Source organism: Cnephaeus nilssonii (genome assembly GCF_951640355.1).
Source record: "Cnephaeus nilssonii genome assembly, chromosome: 7".
NCBI lineage: Eukaryota > Metazoa > Chordata > Mammalia > Chiroptera > Vespertilionidae > Cnephaeus > Cnephaeus nilssonii.
Window position 1 is genome coordinate 13,860,351 of NC_137078.1, and position 16,678 is coordinate 13,877,028.

A 16,678-nucleotide genomic window follows, 5' to 3' on the forward strand; every position below is an offset into this window, starting at 1 on the left:
TAAATACCCCAGATTTTACAAAACGCGGCAGTAGAATAAAAAACTGGAGTTTATTTTCATACAAACTTATTCATTTGGATTTTTTTATATTTCAAATTATTGATACATTCAAAGAGTATAAAAAGAGCTGCTACCGATGCTAACCGTGTCGAGTCACACTCGACATCCGAGTGCAAAAGTTTAAAGTCTCTTACTAGGATTGTATTGCTGTCAATCTCACCCTTGATATCCTCCAGGAGTTTTTTTATGTATTTGGGTGCTCTTGTATTGGGTGCGTATATGTTTACCAGAGTTATTTCTTCTTGTTGGATTGCTCCCTTTAGTATTATGAAGTGGCCTTCCTTATCTCTTGTTATGTCCTTCACTTTCAGATCTAGTTTGTCAGATATAAGTATTGCAACCCCAGCTTTTTTTTCATTTCCATTTGCCTGAAAAACCTTTTTGCATCCCTTCACCCTCAGTCTGTGTGCGTCTTTTTTTCTGAGGTGGGTTTCTTGTAGACAGCAGATATATGGGTCTTGTTTTCTTATCCAATCCATTACCCTATGTCTTTTGATTGGGGCATTTAATCCATTTACATTTAAAGTTATTATTGATAGTTACTTATCTTGCCATTTTTATTCTTTACCCCTGTGTTCCTTCTTCGCTTCCTATTTCTTTTTTTTTACAGTAGACCCTTTAGCATTTCTTGCATTGCTGGTTTGGTGGTGATAAGTTCCCTTAGTTCTTTTTTGTCTGTGAAGCTCCAGATTTCACCTTCAATTTTGATTGATAGCCTTGCTGGGTACAATATTCTTGGATTCAGACCCTTCCTTTGTATGACTTTGTATATTTCATTCCATTCTCTTCTGGCCTGATGAGTTTCTGTTGAGAAATCAGTTGGTAGTCTGATGGGGGTTCCTTTGTATGTAACTTTCTGTCTCTCTCTGGCCATTTTAAGATTCTTACTTTGTTGTTGGTGTTTGTCAATTTAATTATAATGTGCCTTGGCGTCGGTCTTTTGGGGTTCATTTTGCTTGCTACTCTGTGAGCTTCTTGGATTTGTTTGGGCTTTTTCTTTCCTTTATCAGGGAAGTTTTCTGTCATTATTTCTTCAAACAGGTTTTCTATTCCTTGCTCAGTTTCCTCTCCTTCTGGAACCCCTATTATGTGGATGTTGTTTTGTTTCGTGTTGTCCCAAAGTTCCCTTAGGCTCTCCTCCTGCTTTTTAATTTTTTTCTTCTAGAAGCTGCTCTACTTGGATATTTTTTCCCACCTTGTCTTCTAGCTCACTGATGCAGTCCTCTGCTTCTTCTAGTCCACTCTTGATGCTTTCTATTGAGTTCTTTACAGCAGTGATGTCATTTTTCATTTCTTCTTGGTCCTTCTTCATTTCTTCTTGGTTCTTACTCATATTGTCAAATTTGTCTTCCATTCTTTTCAGCCACCTTATGACCATTTCTCTGAATTCTTTCTCTGACAAGTTGCTTGCCTCCATTTCGTTTACTTCCTTTTCTGGTGATGCCTGCTTTTCTTTCATATGTGGGCTGTTTCTTTGTCTGTCCATGGTCTTTCTTCTTCGGATGTCTGGTTATGTAGTTCTCTCTCTCCTGCGTTGATTTAAAGGCACAAAATACAACTTAACCAGATACAACCCACAAGGCATTGAACAGAGATGTATTCACAATATTAATGAGCCCAAATAAAGGTGACCACCAGAGAAAGGCAAATTAGGGGATAGGAGAGAAAGAAGAAGAGGAAGGAAAAAAAAAAAAAAGGAGTGCCAAAATGAAGTTGGGAAAAGGAAAAAAAAAATGTAAGAGAGAAAAGCAAGGGAATAAGAAAGAAAAGGGGAACAAACTATATATATGGGGAGAAAACCCCAATAGAACAGCCTTTAATCTCAGCAAATGCCAGCAATAAGTACCTGGAGATTAATATAAACTACAAACAACATCAGCATTCAAGTAAACAACAAGAAAAGGACAGAGAGAAAAACAATTTTTTGTATAGTTAAGGCAGGGAAGAGAGAGGTGTGTATGGACTTGGATTATGGGATTGGAAATTAGATATATAAGTAGGGTGAAATTTTAACAGGGGGTAAAAAGAAAGAATAGGGCAAATCTAAAGCAGGAAAAGGGTAAGAGAAACAGCTCACCATAAGGGGAAAATTTAGGAAGAGAGTGATGGCATAAAGGTAGAGTTGAGATAGAGTAAAATGATGCTAAAGGAATGATGAAAATAGAATATAGGACACTAATCCCCACGTAAAATAAAGAGAAAATAAAATGATACTTTTAAAAAAAAAAGGTAAAATAATAGTAGTAATAATACTAATTGAAAATAAAAATGTAATAATTACAAAGGTAAAATCAAGTGAGAAAAAAAGAAAAAAATTAGTTTCTTAAATAAAAGATGAAAAAAAAATAAAACTAAAATGTGCAGTAGTGAAGGTCATTCACTTCCTCTATTGTTCTGTTTGGCACGCCTGTTTCTTAGTCAGGACAGTATTGCAGTTCCCTGCATTCCACTGCTCCTCAGTGTTGTAAGCCAGTCCTGATTTTTAAGCAGGCAGTGTCTTAATTCCTTGTATTTCTTTATTTGTGATTACATAAGAGTCATTTTGTGATTCCGCCCCTAGGTGGCAGTGTTTCTGGAGTGATCTCCAGGTCTATAGGTCCTCTCTAGCCTGTACTTAGATCCTTCTTTCCCTGTGGCACTTAATACCAGTTTGTGGCTGCCCCAGAGCTGGCTCTCCGATGGTCACTCCCTGCTCCGATCCCCAGGTTCCAGAGAAACAACTTTCCCCTGTAGTCTCCCAGGGTGTCCCCAACTGGGTGATCCTATGTATTGGGCTTAGTAATCAGAAGCAAGGATTTGAAGAGGAAAGAGCCCAAGTGTGCGAACAACGGGGCTGCGCGCAAGTCTGCGCAGTCCCCCTTCCCCCCTTGGGTCTAAGCAGCCGGCACACTTTTAAAATTTTTAGGCTGTCCTTTTGCGCCAGATCAAAATGGGTTGCTTTTTAGAGATCCCTTCTGTTAGCAGCTCTGAGGACCCCCTTCCACATTCACGGATCACGCCAGCACCAACAGCCATGGATTTTTCTAGGCGCAGACTTCCCCTGGTCCTCCAGCTCCTGCAGTGTGCGCGTTTCTCTGACCTGCCGGGACCAGAGACCTCACCTTGTCCCAGGCGAAATCTGACCTTTCCGTGGTGGAGTGTAGAGCTCCTCTGAATCCGCGTGTTTGCGCCAATTGGGGACCGGTGTTCTGGGGTTTGCAGCTGTTCGGTGGGTGCCGCAGTTGTAGATTTTCAGGCTTCCGATAACATCCACTTTCCCCTTCAAGATGGCGTGGTCTCCGCGTCCGAGCGGGTCGCTCCAGGAGGGAACCCAGCAGCAGTGTGGGCTGCCCGGGCAGGGGAACCCCGTCCAGCAGTCCCCCACCTTCTCCTGGAGTATAGCTGTCCCTTAACTTGCCAACAAACACTCCCCGTGCGACCCTCAGCTGTTCTTTCTTTCTGCTCTTGGACAAGGCTCGGGACACGTCTGTCTATTCCGCCGCCATTTTTTCCCCTCCGATTAATTTTCTTAGTAAGCACCATAATTAAGGATGAAATGCAAATGACCAAATAATTTTGCTATATGCAATATATGTGATGGATGACTTAGTTACAAAACAATCATCAATATAATAGTAAAATCAAGAATTACCAGTTTAAAGGAAAAAGTACAAAGGTTTAATAAAAATACGAAAATATTTTAAATATCATAAAAAGTAATAGAAATGAATAAAAAGCATACATTATTAAGCAGTAATTAGCATAATTGACAAAAACACACATTAATCAATGTCAGGGAGGAATTGTCTAGAAACATTCACTAGTACAACCTTTTTGTATGGCTGTTTGCCTGTATATTTTTACAATTTAGATTACTCATACACACCCCCTTTTTTTTTTTGCTGTGACAGTTATCTTCAGTCTCATCCTCCCATAACTGGAGAAACTCCATTGGATGGGGATTCCAGGATTGTTCAGTGCAGCATTATTTATTTCATGTGACCACCAGTGGAGAGCTTACTCTGCCCCTGTCCCCTGATGTGTAACTCACTCCTTTCAGGGCTTATGGTTAGCCCCGGGAAAGCCCAGGTTACTGTGCTGAGGATTGAAAGGCCATTTTTTTTCTGGGTTGAATGATCATGGATTCAAGAGTAGGGGCCTTGACATGTTGTCAGAAGGAGCACTTTATGTTCTTTAATCACATATTAACACCGTGCACAGGCCTGTCCTGGCAACACTGCAGATGAAGCCTCGCCTATTTGGCTGCTGTCCCCAGGCTCAGATGACAGAGTTGAGATCCTCCTGGAGTCCTTTATTGAGCAGCAGCAGGGACTGAATGGCCCAGCAGGGAAGAGAGTTTGACTGGACCTGGTATTGCTGAGGAAACAGCCAGTTTCCTCCCTTTATTCACTCCTCTACCACTTTTGTTAAAGCTTTACGTTCTAGGACAACAGCCTTGTCACTCCATTTTCATTAAACACCTGGGCCTGGACCATACCTGCCACATGGGATCCCCCAGTTATGCCCTCACTCACAGCCACAGTGCTCTCTAATCATTAATGTGTCTCCATGTGCAGGTGTCAGCAGATGCTCAGTGTGTGGGAGCATACAGTACAGTTATTGTTCTGTGGATTGTTTTTTCCTGAGGGGCAGTGTTTGGTATCTCTGACCTATTGATAGACCCTTGGCATTAATTTGCATATCCACCTCTGTTTACTAACTCCAAATTCTCTTATCCGAATTCAACTCATTAGCACAGCTAACCACTATTGTATTAAGGGCATTAATACTGAGTAGATGAAATACTCAGTAGGTTTGTAAAAACATAATCATGATAATTAATGGTCAATCAGTTTAGGCTGCTCACAAATGCAACTGTTCCTTTGTCCTGATTCCTTATGCCAGAGTGATATCTCAATTAACACTATCTAGGGAAATTGTGCCTAAGAGTCAGCTGATGTAACTCTCCCCATCCACGCCCCCTCCCTCAAACAAAACGAAAGAAAGCAAACAAAAATAAAACAAGGAAGGAAAAGAAACTAAGATTTCTTCACTGTCTTTTATTTAGTAGACACCATGCTAATGCACATTTTTTTTTCTATCATTTAATTTGAAATCTACCTAGTATGTGAAGGGAGTAGTTGGACATTGCACACAGAAAAGGTCCATTGTGGACTGCGAGGACTGCCCCTGAGGGTCTGCAGTTGACAGCCTGCATCACTGCATGCTGCAGGTCCCAGTTGGCCTTTCCCTCCTTTTCTCCTTTCTTACCCTTTATCCTGGGAGTGAAGAGGCCACAACCTGCCTCACTTGAGAAGGAATTCTGGGGTGAGGAGAGGCGGGCAGCTAAACCTGCACTGCCCCTCACCTTGTATTGGTTCCCATTTCATGGGTCCCACTGAGCAATGATATTATCCTGGGTTTTATTGAAATAACATACTGACTCCTGGTTTATACAGCCACTTTTACTAGCATTTTGGGAAATTTTACCCTCTTCAGAGATCAGGCAGGCGATAGAAGAGATCTTTTCTTAAATAGTAGAAGAATCCTTGAAATTCATGTTACTCTGTGCAGATTTCCTTACAATACTGAACTTAATAGATTTGAAAATATCTAAATGTTTACCTTTTATATTAATGTTCAATCCAACATCCATTTATCTTAAATTCCAGTATAAGCCAGTATTAAGTGCCTTCCTCCCCCCAAAATGTAAGGAAAGAAATTAGGAAAAGACTACCTATCAGGTTTTTAATAAATTATGTAGGAAAATATTTTAATTTTAGCAATCTCCCTTCCTCACATCCTCTACCCGAATTCACTGTGGGCATAGCTCTTTGAGAACATGACCTAGAGAAGAATGGTGTAGTCTTGAAGAGCAGTCCTGCTGTTCCATTAGTTTTGAGCATGAATGATACGAATGTAGGACACCCCCTTCCCTTCCTTTTACATTAGGATTGTTGTGTCAGTCTGTGCATGAACGATGTCATGTTGTAAAAAATTAACAGCTTAAGATTCAGGTTCTGCCTGGGCTCTCTTCCTGAGTTCCTATAGGATCATGGGGAATGCCTGCCTCAATTTCCTAAGCCAGTCCCACCTGTGAAATATACTATATCTACTTCTTTTGATTAGTGTTAGTTTTGTGATTTTGAAGTGTAACTGATGACGGTGTACTTTAGGTGTCTTGATACCTTCTATTTTATTTCTTTTGACTTTTGATATATGACCTATAGTTGTTAGGAATCCTTTGTAGTAAGAACGACTTCTGAACCATTCTGCCTGTGAACACCTTTTCCTCTGCAGCTCCAAGGCCTAGAACTCTGTTTTGTAATTCTGTGAACCTGAATGTCAACAATAGGGCAGTTTACTTACTGCACATGAACCCAGTTATGTGCTAAAGAGCTCTTCTTCCCACTACTACTCCCAGATATCCTATCTAATAAAAGGGTAATATGCAAATTAACCATCACTCCACGACAAAAATGGCGGCGCCCATGGCCACAAGATGGTGGCGCCCAGTCCTCTTAGCCCTGAGCCCCGGCGGAGTCCCCAGGTCTGCCCAGCAGCGGCAGTCCAGGGTGTCTAGCTGGGAGTTGCCCGTCCCACACACAGCAATCCCGGCCCCGTGGCGGCAGTCTGAGGTGTCCGGCTGGTCGCCCCCGAGCTGCGCACGATCCGGTGCAAAGCGGGCCACAGGGCTTGCGGCCGGGGTGTCAGGCCGGCAGCGCCCCGCCCCCCCCCCCCCCCCCCCCGAGCCGCGCGTGATCAGGGGCGAAGCGGGCCGTGGGGCTTGGGGCCGCGGCGCTTGGGGCCGGCAGCGCAGTGCACCCCCAATGCGCGATCTTCAGGCCAGGGAAGGCACCCACTGGGCTATCAGCAGCCAGGCTGAGATGGCAGCCTGGGCAGGGGTCTCAGCCTGGCTGGGCTGAGGCGGCAGCCTTGGGCTGGGGTCTCAGCCTGGCCAGGGCCCGAACCCCTCCAGCGGTGGCAGCCTGGGGTCTCAACCATTGAGTCACACCAGCCAGGCAGATATGGAGGAATCTTAAATGTTTCTTTTTTTATAATATATATTTTATTGATTTTTTACAGAGAGGAAGGGAAAGGGATAGAGAGCTAGGAACATCTATGAGAAAGAAACATCGATCAACTGCCTCCTGCAAACTCCCGACTGGGTAGGTACCCCCAAACAAGGTACATGCCCTTGACCAGAATTGTACCTAGGACCCTTGATTCTGCAGGCCAATGCTCCATCCACTGAGCCAAACCAGTTAGGACTGTCCAATATGCTAAAGAAAAAACCCTATCTAATAAAGAGGGAATATGCAAGGGAGGGCATTTGGTGGTGACCGGGGTGTCAGGGGAGGGCAGTTAGACATCGATCGGGCTGGCAGGGGAGTGGTTAGGGGGTGATCAGGCTGGCAGGCAGAGCAGTTAGGAGCAATCAGGAAGGCAGGTAGGCGAGTAGTTGGGAACCAGCAGTCCTAGATTGTGACAGGGATGTCTGACTGCCTGTTTAGGCCCGATCCAAAATCGGACCTAAACAGGCAGTCAGACATCCCCCAAGGGGTCCCAGATTGGAGAGGGTGCAGGTTGGGCTGAGAGACACCCCTCCCACCCCCCCGTGCATGAATTTCGTGCACCGGGCCTCTAGTCTATATCTATAAAAGCCTAAGTGACCGTTAAGATCAGATGACCAGACGACCAGCTGGTAACTATAACGTGCACTGACCACCAGGGGGCAGACGCTCAATGCAGGAGCTGCCCCCTGGTGGTCAGTGCGCTCCCACAGCCAATCTCCTGCAGGCCCTCCCCCCTGCCAGCGGCCCTGATTGGCCCCGATCGCCAGCCAGGCCGAGGGACCCCCACCCGTGCACGAATTCATGCACCGGACCTCTAGTATGGTTATAAAAAAGAAATGAATAGAGCCATAGAAAGGCTAATTCAAAGTATGGAATGTTAAGAAACTTACAGATTTATTTATGTGAAGTTTGGAAGATTCTACTCTAGCAGTTTCTGGTTGGTTTTGATGATTGATGATATATTGAAAGTAGCTGAGCTACTCAAATTAACACAAGTTGCTTTATTGAAACCATGCTTTCTCAGAGAACCCTACTTTTAATGCACCTGAAGTACACATCGTGTTATATTGGGTATAGGGTGTTTTGGAGTCAGGGTGGAAATGAAGCAAACAAGGGCGATATTATGTGGTTTCCACACCATTTATCAGTATGTCACCTATAATATTGTGCCAGAGCAGCTAGTGGTAATGTGTGAAACGCAAGTAGGGGAAATGCTCATATTTGGGAAGATGATTACAATTGAGATAAGGTATGAGCTATATTAAAAACATTGTGGTTCAGTACTAAGGAATATAAAGAACAGTATTACCAATTTGCTTTTACCTAGCAAAATGAATAAAAAATTAATTGACCCAGCTCTTAGGTTTATAGGCAAAATCAAGAATGTTATATAATATTGTTTCTTATATGATTTCTTGAATTTAATCCAAAATACTTTATTTTTGTATTGGTAACTTCTAAAATGTACCATTCTGCTTTAAAAAAAAGTATGTATTTTTATTGATTTCAGAGAGCAAAGAAGTAGGAAAGAGAGATAGAAGCATCAATGATTAGAGAGAATCATTGATTGGTTGCCTCCTGCACGCCCCCCACTGGGGATCAAGCTTGCAACCTGGGCATGTGCCCTTGACCAGTATTGAACTCAGTCTGCAGGCCCACATTCTATCCATTGAGCCAAATTGGCTAGAGCAAATATATTTTTATTGATTTCTGAGAGGAAGGGAGAGGGAGAGAGAGAAACAACAACGTGAGAGAGAATCATTGATTGTCTGCCTCCTGCATGCTCCTTACTGAGGATCAAGCTGGCAACCCTGGCATGTGCACTGACCAGGAATCAAACCATGACCTGCGGGTTCATAGGTCCATACTCAACCACTGAGCCATGCCAGCCGGACCCATTCTGCTTTTTGGATTGTCTAGGCATTTTTTATCACCAAGTACTACTTTGATGGAATTATGTCAGTGAAATTAGAGAAAATGAAAAGGTGTGCTTGGGAGCCATTAATATCTAAGTGATACTGTATATTTTGATTTTATCTGAAATATGAGTGACAGGGGAAAAAAGAAATTTGTATATATGTGTATGTGTGTTCATACACACACACACACACACACACACACACACACACACACGAAATCAGTATCACTTCTTCTGTATAGCATTTATAACCATTTTGATTTTTACAGATGAAGTAACTGTGGTTTCAAGAGATGAAATGACTTGCTAGTTAAGACAGGGTTAGAATTTGAACCCAGGATTTTCCCCCCACAAAAAACAACAAACTTCTTGTTTTTGCTGGAGTATGCTGCTATCTCTGGATTGAAGTGACTGAATTGCTGTTATCAGCAAGATTATAAAACATGATGGTGAGGTTGTAGTGTTGTTTGATTTACTTATTTTGAGCACCACAATGATATTAAGTAGGTATTTTCAAGCGAATCCTATATTGAATCTAGAAAATGTGTAAGAAAAGACCTGACTGGCTACATTTTTTTTTTCTTTATTGTTGAAAGTTTTACATGTCTCCTTTTCCCCCCATTGATCTCTCCCTGCCTGCTCTCGGCCCCCAGCACATACCCCCACCCCCCTATTGTCTGTGCCCATTGGTCATGATCATATGTATGGATACAAGTCCTTTGGTTGGTCTCTTACGCGCCCCCCTCTTTGCCCTCCCGCCCCTGCCCCTCACCTTCCCTCTGAAGTTTGAGGGTCTGTTCGATGCTTCTGTGTCTCTGGATCTATTTTTGTTCATCTGTTTATGTTATTCTTTATATTCCACAAATGAGTGAAATCATGTGATATTTATCTTTTCCAACTGGCTTATTTCGCTTAGCATAATGCTCTCCAGGTCCATCCATGCTGTTGCGAATGGTAAGACTTCTTTCTTTTTTACAGCAGTGTAGTATTCCATTGTGTAGATGTACCACAGTTTTTTAATCCACTCATCTGCTGATGGGCACTTAGGCTGTTTCCAAATCTTAGCTATTGTAAATTGTGCTTCTATGAACATAGGGGTGCATATATCTTTTCTGATTGGTGTTTCTGATTTCTTGGGATATATTCTGAGAAGTGGGATTACTGGGTCAAATGGGAGTTTCATTTTTAATTTTTTGAGGAAACTCCATACTGTTCTCCACAGTGGCTGCACCAGTCTGCATTCCCACCAGCAGTACTAGCCAGGTGTTAGACCAACAACACACCACACAAGTGTCTGAGTTTTGACCTTGAACTCAGGCTTTGCTCATCTTGTTTGTATGTGCACCATCTGTTTTATCTTCCCCGTTCCCTCTGCCTCTCCAGACTTGACTCACCATTGAATATCCAGGTGGAGCCTCACCTCTTCCATGAATGCATTCTCAGTTCTTCTCACATTTTTAAAAAAATATATTTGTAATGATTTCAGAGAGAAAGGGAGAGGAAGAGAGAGACAGAAACATCAATGATGAAAGGGAATCATTGATTGGCTGCCTCCTGAATGCCCCCTACTGGGGATGGAGCCCGCAACCTGGACATGTGCCTTGGTGGGAATCAAACCTGGGACCCTTCAGTCCGCAGGCTGACGCTCTATCCACTGAGCCAGACCAGCCAGGGCAGTCTTTCCCACATTTGCTGCTCCTCCTTATCTTTATGGAACATTATGGCTGTTCTTCTGTTAATCATATTTTATTGTATAAATGTATTTCTATACATTTGTATTGTGAATACTGTGGTATTTCAGCTTCATACTGTTAAATTCTTTTATGTCATGGCTGGTGATGAACAACAGTATTTCGCACAAAGTAGGACTTTAAAAAATGACCTTATAAATAATTTAGTGTAGCTTTATTTTAGTAAAGCTCTCTGCTGGTAGAGAAGTAAAATGGCTTGAGCATGCATGGCATTGCAGAGTTCAGGCAGCGTGACTCTTATGCAGTGTTGGTGGGACTCAGTGGTGGAGTACTAGTGCGCTCCTGCTTGGGAGATTCTTTTGGCAGTATATTTTCTACTTTTAAAATGCATTAAACTGTTTGACATTTCAACTCAACTTTTAGGAGTTTATCCTTAAAATGCAAACATATGTGTGCAAGGTTATTCTTTATAGATTTATTCATTTTAATAAAATACTGGAAAATTTTTAAATATTCATCCGTAGGGCAATGGCTTAATATATTGTGGAGCTTTCATTTGTTGGAATACTCTGTACCATTTAAAAGAATAAGGTACATCTATATGCATTACTGGACTTTAATTGTATACCATCAATGTAAATTTTTAACTGATAAGAATAAGTTGCAGAATGGTATGCTAATATTTGTATAAAAATTCAGTTTGTCAGAGAGGGATATGTGTGTGTGTACTTACAAACATAGATTGTATAGCATAGCATGGGAACATGCCATAGGGAAGTACAGAGGCTGTGAAAGTTTACTTTTCATTGTTTACCCTTTTTGTTGTTAGTTCACACCTGAGGATATTTCTTTCATTTCTTTTCAGAGAGTGAAAGGGAGGAAAGGAAGAAGGGAGGGAGAAAGGGAGCGGGAGAGAGAGAGAGAGAGAGCGAGAAAGAAACATCAATGTGAAAGAGACACATCGATTGGTTGCCTCTCACAGGTACCCCAAGTGGGGCCAGGGATCAAACCTGCAACTCAGGAAGGTGCCTTTGATCGGGGATCTTTCTGTGTGTGGGCCGATGCTCTGTCCACTGCGCCACACAGGCCAAGGCTATTTACCTTTTTATTCCTATTTGATTTTGAACATAAAATAATGTGAATCACTTAATATTAAGAAAATATTTTAAAAACTAATGTATCCCCCCAGGAGAAAAGAAATTATTCAATCAAAATTTGCAGTGTTGACAGGTGAGCCATGTTTGTCTTGTGGTGACATGGAACTCTTATCCATTATCACCTAGGTCCAGGTGTATACAAGCTGTATTTCAAGAAGGCAGAGAGGCAGGGTCACTGACAGAGGGATGGAAGGAGCTCTGTTAGGGAGCAGTGATAATGGACCCCATCTGGGGATTGTTCCGTGGGAGGGGAGGGCCTTTGTCTCTTGTCTACCCTGCAGTCTCATTCCTCCCCTCTGAAGACTGGTGTCACGTTTACCCCTTAAGAGTTTCAAAATAAAATTCACCTGCCTAGTCCCTTTAAGACAGGGGTGGAACCTTTTTTTTTTTTTCCCCAAGGGCCATTTGGATATTTATAACATCATTTGTGGGCCATACAAAACTATCAACTTAAAAATTAGCCTGCTATATTTAATCAAATATTTAATTAACTCACCCCTCATGCCTTGGCAGGGCCAGAACAAATGATTTCTTGTGCCTTATATGGCCCATGGGCTGGATGTTCCCCACCCCTGCTTTCAGAGAATAAGAAATAGTTTGTTAGCTCAGATAAACTAAAATGTGGTCCTAATGCATGAATGAGCCTTATTCTCCTCTGAAATGCCCTCACCTTCTTTGCTGTGATCATTGTGACTGCTCTCCCCTTCCATGCCTCCTTTCCAGAGATTTCACTGTTTGTTTCTAGGTATGTGGTCACCCAAGAGGGCGACTAAATTTCAGTTCACCAAACATCATAGAAGCCACTGTGTTTCCTGTGGTGACTTCAAAGCACGTGGCCTCTAGGTCAAATTTATCTAAGTCTAAAATAATGATTCAGAAAGGCCCATATAAGCTGCTTCCTGTAGAGAGACTGGCTGTTGTGGGCAAGGACCTATTTTCCTGTGGGGACTTTTTGCTCCTGTCCCTGCAAAGAAGTGAGACATGGAGATGGAGACTATAATGGGGCATAGGAGATATCATAGGCCCAGAGAAGAAATAACAAGGATTTTTAACAGATTAAACAGACTTGAAAGGAGGACTCTCAGATTGGGAGCAAATCTCCTTTTTCTGTTCAGAGTAGTTGCCTGGCCTCCTTCCCCTGGCTTGAGTAACCTGTGGTGTCCTCTTGAATACACTCTACTTCCCTATTCTGCTGGACTGAAGGCCAAGTATTGGCAGTTGAGCCAGTGGTTTGGGAGGAGACTGTGTATTGTCAGAGCTAGAGGACACAGGCAGTGTATCTCCTGGAAGCATCCGTCTGTATTAAAGCGCATGCTGCACCAAATGATACACTTTGCTCAACCCACTGGAAGCAGTACAATGAGAGTGAGTGATCTGGATCTGGGTACCTAAAAGTTATCCATTATAATGGATAACTTCTCCATCCAATTCAGTGGAAAAACTGGGCTTTGGAGTTAGATCTGGCTTTCTGATTTTTACCACTACCATTTTTTTTCCTTTTCCTTTTCTATAAAACAGTATCAGCCTTGAACTGTGATAATGACTAAATAAGATAATATAGGTGAAGTGCTCAGTTAATAAATCAAATAATAATAATGTTATTATTATTATTTATTATTCATTGGTCTTCCACCAGACTTTTTGCAAGAGGTGTTAATAAAAAGATAAGCAACCTTAAGAGAAGTTCCCTTTTTGCTCTGTTACAAAGCTGAAAAAATCTTAAAGGCAAGGTGCTATTTTGATATTTAAAAGAGATTAGAAAGATCCAGGACTAGATTGTAAAACTAGTAGCCTACCAGAGTATGTTTGACAGTGTCACCTAACCCCAGGTCAATTAAGAGCATCTTGACTATATCAAAAGATCAACTCCAGGGCTCCTTTACATAGTGTTTACCCACAGCTTCTTAGACACAGATGTGCAAAAGAGGTCCACCTGCTTTTTATTCCAAATAGAAATTTATAGAAGAGACTAATTTCAGCTTAGTGTTTGAATTTTGTGTTTGACAATAGCAGACAATTCAATGCCAGTACGTGGCATAGGCAAGTGGCTTGAACTTTAAGAATGTTCCTTTTCCTCCATTTTCCCACTTCACCCTGAGATTTTCACATTTATATTAATTAGCTCCACAGCTCATATTAGGTTCTACAGTAGAATCTGAATTTCAAATAAATGTCAAAATCAGAAAATAGGTCTATACTCTTTCATAGGCAGCTATAAAGAAAATGGACTTTATGCTTTTGGAACATTTTGTCATGTGAAGCACAGACCTTTTTCAAATACTGTACATTGTCACCAAAAATAACTAGAAAATTGCATTAAAGACTCTTAAGGGGTGCTGGGGATCATGGCAGGAGGAAGAGTGCGGTGGACTGGTGGTGCCTGGCAAGCCTGGCCCAGCCCACCTCATGCTCACTCCCCGGCTGCCTTGTCACCTGAAAAATCTCTTTCTTAGCTGGACCCAAGTTTCTCATCTGGAAAGTCAAGATATTGATCTTTAGTGTCCTCTCATGTGGTCTTTTTTTCTGAGCATACATATGACGCGCCACTATGCATATTTTACACAACCATTCCTAAAAAAGATACGAGTATTTTGTTATTCATTGAGTTCATGATACTTGTGTGGATAAAATTTATTATCATCTCCAGCAATGGTTTTCTGTTTGCATTGGTGTGTAGAATGCCAGTTGATAAAAGTAGAACTGCTGTGGTATTATTAGGGCCTGTGCCCCACTTTCTTACCTAATTTTTACTTCCTGAGCATTTTCTGAGCCATTTCCATAGAGCTAAAGGTTTTGAAAAACTAAAAATTTGGGTAACATCCATATCCTTTGTGTACCTTGTACTCTTGATCCAATCCCATTCTTACTTTTCTCCCACTTTTTTTTATTATCAAGATTTTCAAATATACAATACAATTTGAAAACTTTACAATGAATTTCTAGATAACTACCACCTGGATTCTTATAATTAACATGTACTATGCTTTTCCCTCTATTCCTTCCCCAGTCTAAAATTTTTTTGAGGGGTAAATGTCAAAGTAGGTTGTAGACTTTCCCTAAATGCATATAGTTAATACAAGCCTTCTTAATAGGTAAAATTTGCATGCAGTGAAATGCACAGAAATGCATACAGTGAAATACACAATTTTAAGTATACTATTCATTGAGTTTTGACAAATGTATATACCTGTGTAATTCAAACTCCCTATCAAGATGCCCTACTAATATCTCAAGGAGTTCTTTCATGCCCCTTTTGAAGATCATTCTTCACTCCCACCTTCCAGAGAAAGGCATTGCTTTAATTTTTCTCCCCATCATAGCTTAGTTTATTTGTTATATTACCTTAGGTTAAGGGAATCATACAGTATATACGCTTTTGTGACTGCCCTCTTTCACTCATCATAATGTTTTAAAGTTTTATCCATGTTATTGTGCATATAGTAGTGTGTGGATGTCATGTTATTCCCTTGTATGAATATATCACTATTTGTTTACCCATTCTTTATTGAGGGACATTTGGGCTGTTTCTGGTTTGAAACTTATGAATAAAGTTACAATGAATGTTCTCATACAAGTCTTTTTGTGGATATTTTCTCTTGGTTAAATAGCTAGAATTGGAATTGCTGGATCATAGAGTAGGTGTATGTTTAGTTTTATAAAACATTGCCAGACTTTTTTCTGAAGCAGTTATACCATTTTACACTGTCACCAGTAAATGTTTGAGAGTTCTGATTGTTCCACATCTTTGCCAACATTTGGTATTGTCAATTTTTAAAATTTTAGTTATTCCACTGGTATAATAATAATAATCCTACCTAATAATAGACAAATATGCAAATTGACCGCACCTTCGCTATGCCCACGATTGGCCAGGAGGCGCTGGGGGGTGGGACTTGGGGTGGCCGGGATGGCCGATTGGGCTGGCGGGACGCTGCGCCATGGCTGTGCTGCGGCACAGAAGGGGCCTCTGGGGCAGCGAGCTCACATCCCGCTGTGGACCATCAAAAGCGGGGGAGCTGGGTGCCTGTCCGCTCCAGCACCAGGCCTTTCAGAAGCCTCCGGTGCGGCAGAGGCTTCTGAAAGGCCTGGTGCACCAGCGGACAGGCACCCAGCTCCCCCGCGATCGAAAGTGAAAGTGTGTAGGGGACCCTACACGTGCATGATTTAATCATGCACTGGGCCTCTAGTAATAAATAATAGTAGTGGTATTTCAGTAAGCTTTATTTGTATTCCCCTGATGACCAATGATGTCAAGAACCTTTTTATTTGCTTACTAGTATCAGTCATTTGTATATTTTCCCTGAAGTATTTGTTGAAATCTTTTGTTTGCTTTTTAACTGGGATGTTTCTCTTTTTATTATTGAATTTTAGGAATTCTTTGTCCACTCCAAGTTAGGAAAATATTATCATATGTTTTCTTCTAAAAGCTTCATGTTTAGGTCTTTGATGAATCTTGAATTAATTTATGTATATCCTATGAGGTAGGGGCTCTGCCTTTTGGCCACTCCTCCACATAATCTCTGCTTCTGTTACCCTGGTGACTGGTCATGGCAGTGTACTTGTGAGTTCTAGTGTGTCTTAATTTTTTCCATGAATATTCATTGAGTGTTTATTGTGTGCTAGGTGGTAGGCTTGGTATTGGGTATATAGTTGTGAACAAAATAAATAAGCCATGCCACAATGGAGCTGGTAGTCTTCTAAAGATAGACATTAAGCAAATAAACACAAGTGGTTTTATATTTATGGCTATCAAGTCCTATTTATCCTTTAAAATTCACCTTAATTCAGGATTTTAGA

The 16,678-nt window shown here is 41.5% G+C and overlaps 1 protein-coding gene across 9 annotated transcripts in view; it reads left to right on the forward strand.

Moving 5' to 3' along the window:
• The window catches only part of FARS2 (phenylalanyl-tRNA synthetase 2, mitochondrial), a 572,601-nt gene that overhangs the window by 87,588 nt on the left and 468,335 nt on the right, over positions 1-16,678 (forward strand). For 5 of the 9 annotated variants that reach the window (XM_079777471.1, XM_079777467.1, XM_079777469.1 and 2 more), the window contains exon 2: positions 7,126-7,208. The exons of the other annotated variants lie outside the window; for them this stretch is intronic. The gene's annotated coding sequence lies outside the window, so the exon portion shown is untranslated. The remainder of the gene's footprint in view (positions 1-7,125; positions 7,209-16,678) is intronic. 9 annotated transcript variants of the gene reach the window in all.